This window comes from Moschus berezovskii, chromosome X (genome assembly GCF_049115385.1).
Source record: "Moschus berezovskii isolate FMDL1 chromosome X, NW_MosBer_1.0, whole genome shotgun sequence".
Taxonomy (NCBI): Eukaryota; Metazoa; Chordata; class Mammalia; order Artiodactyla; family Moschidae; genus Moschus; species Moschus berezovskii.
The window spans coordinates 43,776,500-43,784,354 of record NC_142488.1 but is presented as its reverse complement, the minus strand read 5'-3'; the positions used below and the strand labels follow the sequence as shown (position 1 = coordinate 43,784,354).

Genomic DNA, 7,855 nt, shown 5'->3' with positions numbered 1-7,855 from the left:
TCTGCCTTCCTCTACCAATTTGAAAATGAGATATTTGATTATAACAAAATTAGTTCTCCATCAAGGCATAATCAGCAATGCATGTCAAGCCTTGGTCAGAAGAGTCTGACCAAGTCTGACCAACTCTGTCAGGCTTAAAGGAAGTATGCTGAAAGTAGATAACTGAAGTTAAACTGCTCAGACCGAGGCTTCCAGATTTTTTGTGTGGGGACTTGCACTCCTTATTACTGCATTCTTCCTGTCTGTGTAATACCTGGGAACAATTTAGTCCATGTAATCCCACCCCCATCTTGGTAGTAAACTTTTTTTTTTTTTGCTGAAGAGGAAGACTTTCAGGTATGCCAATGTATTTAATCAGAATTTTCTCAGATGACATTGGAAGATCTTCAGGTTTTTATTTTGCAGCTTGTAGGCAGGTGTGTGTGTGAGAGAGAGAGATGTGGTTATCTGCATATGTGTGTGAGTGGCTCAGATTAGAACGGGAACTGTAGTAAATGCAAAAGTGAAAGTTGTAACATGGCTCTCATGCCCCTAGCCACTTCCGAAAGAACATGCCACGTGGGCTGCAGACTTACAGACTTAAACATGGATCCACAGGACAAAAAGAGTCCTAGTCCTCCATGATAAAAGCTTCCAATAGATCTAAAATTATAAAACCTGTTTACTGCTGTTCGTGTGAACTCAAACGCTCAGTTGCCTCAGTTGCAAAATTTTCAACAAATAATTAGGATGGTTTAAATATTTGGGACTAGAACCAGAGCCTCACCATACCTTCAAAATAATCTTGCAACTTTCTCCTTTACATAATCCAGTTCTTTGAAACCATTTATAATCTGCCTTGTGGTCCTGAAATGTACAAGTTATAAAAGAAAAAAATGTGAGCTTGTCAGATTAACTACAATCACCAGTCTAATAAAACTGAGTCATATCCAAATGGGCTGCACTTACGCTACCCTCCCATTCTAGGGAAAACGTGGCTGGGGGAGGCAGTCTGAGTCATCACCTGGTTTGTTTGACATACGCTTCCTTCCATAAATTGGGAATGGCAAGCAGCACAGTGTTCCCGGCTTGCCTCAGAGAAGGAGCTCTTGCAGCCTTGCACAATCAAAATAGGGCCTTTTAGGTTTGAAGGTTGAAGCTCTGTCCATATTTTGGCTTCAGATGTCTAGGGGAGAGGGAGAAACCGGACAGGCCCAAACAAAGAACAAATGTAAGTACCATTTTGAGTGGGGGATAATAAAATGGTAGGGTGTCCACTGTTGAATGTTTCCTAGGATATAAAAAATAATTGAGAACTACATTGGGGGTGTTAGATAAATTAGTAGCTGGCTCACTAAGCGGGGGGGCTCATTTACTTAACGAGAATGTTCTCAATGTGAACAGTCCAAAATGATTACATGAGAGACAGTGAGAGAAAGAAAGGGGTGGGGGGAGACTGATGATTTGGTCGTTACGGTACAAATTGGTCCTGACGGTGTTTAATTTTGCCTGAACTATGCAACCATTTTGAGATAAATGTATTTAAGAAACTTTTTCACAGCAGACTTTGAATCTCCTTTAGTGGTATTTGGAGGGGCTGAAAAGCGCCGGGGCTCTTGTGTCTCACCCATTTTTCCTGCAGCCGCTGTGCGGAAGCTCACCGGAGCTTTTTAGAATAAAGAAGTTAAGAATGCAAAATCGTTGGGGAGACTGAAGAGGAAGGGGAAGGAGGAGTAGATTTATAGCTGAAGTGGGTTTGTAAACTCAGCCTCAGCTTAGGGATTATTTTTTAATATGTGCCAGGCACTCCTCTGATTTCCATCCTGGCTTGCTGGTGGCTTTTTGTCTGTCTGTGTGAGGCTCGGGTGTTCCCTATTTTAAAGCCGGAGTTGTCACAGCCTGGGCGTTTTCTGTTTCGGCTTATGGCTTTTTTTTCCCCCTTTTTTCCTGAATGAGTGTCCTTTGTGTAACCCCAGTAATTCAGAAATCCTGCAGTCATAGGGACTGCCCTGTCATGTGACTTAGGTACTAGGTGCTGCCTGCGATTGGTCAGCAGCTAATTGGCGGTCCCTATAAGAAGTCCCGCTTTGGGCGACCAGTCACTCTCCTGCCTGGGCTGCTGCTCAACAGGGGCTGGGGGTGGGAGGGGAGGAGAGTGGGTGGTGACGGGTGTCCAGTGATTCAGCCACATGTGATAGATGACCGAGGGACCACTTCCTTGGGGTCTGTACATCAGTGGAAGACACCCAAATTGGTTGTGGCTGCCTTGATCAAACTCTGGCTCCCTGAACTGGTAACTGTCACTTTAATGTAGCTTACTGATTAAACTCAGAAAAATGCAGCTAAAAATCTTTGCCAGGAACTTGTGTGGACTTACTCCCTGTTCCCCCCCCCACCCCCCACCCCCTTGTTCTTATTCGTTTTGTCACAGGAATGAAATGCAGATAACTCTTTAGACAACTTTCATAGGAAAAAAGCGCCTCGTGTGATCTGGAACAAAGACATTTTCTAATCAGATTTATCAAGCTGTGAAGAGGGAGTTTTAGCGAACGGAAGCAGCAGCATTCTGTCACCAGGAAATACTGCTTTATCCAGAATTGGTAAGTGAAAAGTGGCATTGCTCCCTAATAGATATCATATGCTGTGTGTGGGAATTGTAAAATTGTTCACAGACCCCTAACAACTGTGTTGAACTAAAGAACATATAAACAGAGTGAGGAAATCTAAAAAGGAACAGCTCGAGAATATAGCATAAAGGCTGAGATGAAGCCAGGTAATTAACAAAGATGAGCTGAGCATTACCAGTTTAGCCAAATATGAGAGAAAAGAAAATAAAAACGAATTCTTTGGTAGAATTGTGGCATTAGCATTCCATGGATATAGATTTCCATTTAGTCTGAACAGTATATGTGATAGATACTTGAAGAGATGCTTTCAGAATTAGTCAACTTGCCCTCCTTCTACCCCAGGATGTCCAGAATTTAGTTAGAATTCTATAAAATTAAAGTTTAAGTAATGCATTCAAAAAATTTCCTGCAGATTATGAAGGGCAGATGGTAATAGATTTTTTTTTACATTTGTGTCATGAATTTTAAGACTGTTTCATTTGATTACATTAATACAGTGAAAGAGTGGTTATTTCTATGTGGTTTATTTTTGAGAGACGTTTTTGAGAAATCATGATTAGCAGTTCTTACTGGTGTGCCTGTGTCTCTCTCTGAAACTTCAAATTCACTTTTCTAATCTTAAACCTGAGTGGCCCTTATGTTTAAATTTCCAGAGAAATACAATAATGCTTTGAATAACTATTTATACACAATAGTTTCTTGTTCATGAACCATAAGGAAACACAATTTTACATTAAGCCTGAGTGTCTAGGTTCTTGATTTGGCTTCTTAGGATGACTCTGTTGGAAAAGTTGAATAAAATAAGAAAATAAATCCAGAATGGTTGGTGGCTCTCTGATTTTACCTGTTTCTTATTGGTCAATAGAAGTAATCATGTGGTGTCCACTTATAGAATCAGATGGAAAAAAATTTTGTCCTTTAACTGCCAGTAAACATGTAGGTTATTTTGGTGATCTCCCTTTATGAATGTGAATATGTATAATAAAACTATTAGTGACAGAATTGTAAGTTTGGGGTTATAGAGAATACAATATTATTAATTTACTTCTCAAAAATACCTTATTTCAAAATGAAAATTGAATCTGCATTTCTGACTTTGGGTTTTCACCTTCAAAATCTTGAAATCCTTTCAAAGGGGGAAAATGTGTAATAAAAAGCAGGATAGCAGTTCTGCAGTTTCTCTTGTTGGCACTAGAGTGAGGTGAGAGTGGAAGGGAGAAGGATGAATCTAATGGGATCTGTTAATTGGTCTTTTTTTTTTTCCTGCTAATACTTTAAGGGTTTTTAAGATCATTTTTCTCAGACTAGTAGCTCTCAAGACTTCTGTAGAAGTATTTTCAAAGAAATAGAAAAGGCAAGGTAAGCGTGGTCATTAAGGGCAGGTCTTCCAATAAATCAGACTGCTGATCCAAACTTGTTAATATTACAGCTTATTTGACTTAATTAAAGTGTGGTTGAGGATATGGAAAAATGCTACTGCTTCTCTTGAAGTACATGGATTTGTAGGTTTCAAAGTCTTGGAGACAGAGAAGTGGTGACAAGACATTAAGATATTTACAGGTAATTTATATCTGACTGCTAGCTTGTGTTTAATGATTCACAATTATTTTCAGCTCTGTGTTTCATGTAAACACTTGGAAGAAACATGATGATTTAATAATCTGTCTAAATACTGCTGTGCTTAATGGAAAGAAAGCCTCTATATAATTTTTAGGTTTTACTCATCCATTTAGAAGCCATTGTTTTGAATGACAAAAATATGACAGAAGCAGGTTGAAACAGTAAATGCTAGAAAGTGTATTCAGAATCTTTTCTTTAAATTTTCATGTTTTTAATTCTGTGTGCTCTTCTCTGTTAGCATTTATTAATTTTAAAAAATACATGTAAAATAAATAACAGAACATTGCCCTGAATTCTCTGCTGGGATTATGGAGAGTATTAAAATTTTTGTATATCTTGTTAAAAGATATTAATTGTACACACATGTCTCTTTGTGGGTATGTGAAGTTGTAAACTGAAGGGATTCAGGTCAAGGGACAGACTTCAAGATAGTTTCTCTCAAATAGTATTGATATTTGCAAATCCAGGAATATAAACTCTTTCCCTTTCGGCTTGTATTTTACATTTTTGGTGTGGTATACAGTCCTACCCAACTTAATGTTTTGAGGTATGAATATGTATGTGTGTATATATTTGATTGGAGGGGGGGAACTTTAATCACTAGCAGAACAAGTGACTGTTTGTCAGAACCTAGATAAGCCTCATAGTGTTGTTCCTATGACAACTGAGGGGCTGGGTGTTGAAATGTAACTTTTAAGTTCTCGGTTTGCAAATGTCATTCAGACCTCCCACTACAGTCTATCTGAGTAGGAGGATAATGAGAAGGGGGAAAAAACATGAAGCAACATAAGTATCTCCGTTCGTTCCATGTCTTCCTGACTTGCCTTTGTGTACCGATCGCCATGGGAGTGGTAAACAGAAGTCTTGAACAAAGCAATACTTGAGTATAAAATAAGTGGAAAAGGGTCAGAGAAGTTGGGAAGGATAAATAACAACATATGGGGGTAACAAAGAGGCAAGAGAAACCAGTTTCCATGCGTTTGTGCAAATCCTTTTTCCAGTGCTGACCAGCAGTGGGAACATCTTGAACCAGTTATCGTATAGCTCTTCAAGAGCTGCAAATATTTCTTTAAATGCAACGTGGAGAAAATTCCTTTGGTAGCAGGATAGTTTACCTCTTTGGTGTAACGTTTACTCGTTTCCCCTAGACTAACTACAGAGCATCCTGTAGTCTTTGAAGGTCTCTGTTTTTAAGTCAGTTTTTAAAATCATTTAATAGCTTTCCTTTTTTCCATAGGAAAGATAGGGTTGTACTATTAAAATAGTGGTAAAATGTAAGTATATTAACCTAAGCCCAAGACCTGTTGTTTGTGGAAATAAATTGGTTGACAGAGAAGCTTATGGCACACTCTGTTGGAGGGGTGAAAGATTGTTTAGATTATATTTCAGTTCAGTTCAGTTCAGTCGCTCGGTCGTGTCCGACTCTTTGCGACCCCATGAATTGCAGCACGCCAGGCCTCCCTGTCCATCACCAACTCCCGGAGTTCACTCAAACAACCCATGTCCATTGTGTCGGTGATGCCATCCAACCATCTCATCCTCTGTCGTCCCCTTCTCCTCCTGCCTTCAATCTTTCCCAGCATCAGGGTCTTTTCAAATGAGTCAGTTCTTCGCATCAGGTGGCCAAAGTATTGGAGTTTCAACTTCAGCATCAGTCCTTCCAATGAATATTCTGGACTGATTTCCTGAATTATATTTAGCATAGATTAATTGTGCAGTCGTGGATTTCCCATGCCTGAAGGGCTTCCTATTTTCTGCTCCTATATGGTTTTGACTATTTATTAGGTCATTAGCGTGTCCAGACCTGGGTTCGATCTTTGGGTTGGGAAGATCCCCTGGAGAAGGGAATGGCAACCCACTCCAGTATTCTTGCGTGGAGAATCCCAGGGACAGAGGAGCCTGGTGGGCTACAGTCCATGGGATCACAAAGAGTCAGTCATGACTGAGTGACTAAGCACAGCACAGCGCACGCAAACACATATGGCCCAGATTTATCCACTGAGAGAACATAGAAGCAGTGACACCTTGGCAGCAATGAGCATACCTAGTTTCCAGGTCTTTGTTTCTAAGTGGACAGAGTAGTCTGGTGAGCTACAGTCCATAGGGTTGCACAGTGTCAGACATGACTGAACAACTAACACTTTCACACACAGCAAATCCAGAAGTTAGAAAGGAAAAGCAGATTTCAATGGGTTTTGCCCCTTACATACTATATAGGTCCACCATTGCTTCTGAAATCCAAAAACATCTGACAAGCAAAAGATTTGAATGTAAAAATTTTGGTAGCAAATCCTGACCTAAACTGGCATAAAGCTATTTATAGTCTTTATTTATCCTACTTAGTATAATGTTTGTATGTTTTACTGTAGAAATTATTAATGCGTTTGGTCATGAAGTACTGGGATTTAAATTCACCATCATCATAATCAATCTGAGAGTCAGATAAGGGTTTGTAGACTTCTCATTACTGGTATACATTGAGCTCACATTGTATGCCAGGCACTGGCATCTAGAACAGTGTCTGGCACATGGCAGATGCTCAGTAGATGTGTTTTGGTGTAAAATGCTTTCACCTATTAACTAATGTAATCCTCACAAAAACTGAAGAGAGCCGTTAGGGCTGTTATTCCCACTGTACATGGAGAAACAAGGTGAAACAACTTACCCAAAGTGTCCCAGCCAGGAAGTGATTAGAGCCAAGATCGGAAAGCAAGCAGTCTAGCTACAGTCTGCTCTTAATGAATCCACTTCAGGTATGTGGGAGGCCTAAAGATATGGCACTGGACCTATCCAGTGAGTTACATGGGCGTTTCGGATGTTTATTCCTGGTCACCCTGCGCCTGGTATCATTGGCAGCTGATGACATCACCATCATGGTAATTACCAAGGGCCTGCTGTGGAATGGTTTTCCTGGGTGGGAGGATGGGCATTCCAGGGCTCTGAGAGGCTCTTAATCTCATTGCAGGCTTCCCAATAGGCTCTCCATCAGCAGTCAGCCTGACTTCTTTATCTTGAAAAATGGAGGTGCACAGAATAACTCTTTCCTCCACCCCCAAGAAAATGATCTTGAAAAGTGGGAAAAGTCTTTTTGGAGACATTTCTTGGGCCCTTAATCCAGCTCTGAGAAGGGCATGGATCACCTCAGAGGGAATGAGCTCCTTGGCATGGGAGCCACACTGGACACAGCACGGGTCCCTATGGACCTTGAGCTGCAGGACCCTGTATCCACAAAAGGATGCTTTTAACAATACTTCTCAAAGAAGTGGTATAAGGTGTCTTTCCAATACCTCTGTGTTTCTGGTGTTAAAAATCCATTCCAAGGTGATAGCAACCTCCCCCTCTACTTCCTAACTTGCCTATCCCACTGTCTTGCTTAATTTCCCTCTGAACACTTGCCTCTGACATGCTATATTTGTGCTTATTTATTGGTTTGGCCTTTCAGTCAAGCACTAGCAGTTATGTTATCTTGGAAGAAATCTAAGGGTCCTAGATTTATTTCTCTTTGATGTCCTTACTCAAGCTCACTCCTCCTGTCAGTCTCAGACTGTTAGAAATAGTGGAATTTTTTTCTGCTCATTGGATTTTTCTTACTATTACCATTTTTATATTCACAACCATGAGAATTTCTT

At 40.3% G+C, this 7,855-nt stretch overlaps 1 long non-coding RNA gene across 1 annotated transcript in view; it reads left to right on the top strand.

The window, feature by feature from the left end:
• Positions 1 to 1,226: 1,226 nt before the first annotated feature.
• Positions 1,227 to 7,855, top strand: part of LOC129564436 (uncharacterized) — a 29,281-nt gene continuing 22,652 nt past the window's right edge. The window contains exons 1-2 of the long non-coding RNA XR_008687489.2: positions 1,227 to 2,272; positions 2,411 to 2,579. This is a non-coding gene — a long non-coding RNA (uncharacterized LOC129564436). The remainder of the gene's footprint in view (positions 2,273 to 2,410; positions 2,580 to 7,855) is intronic.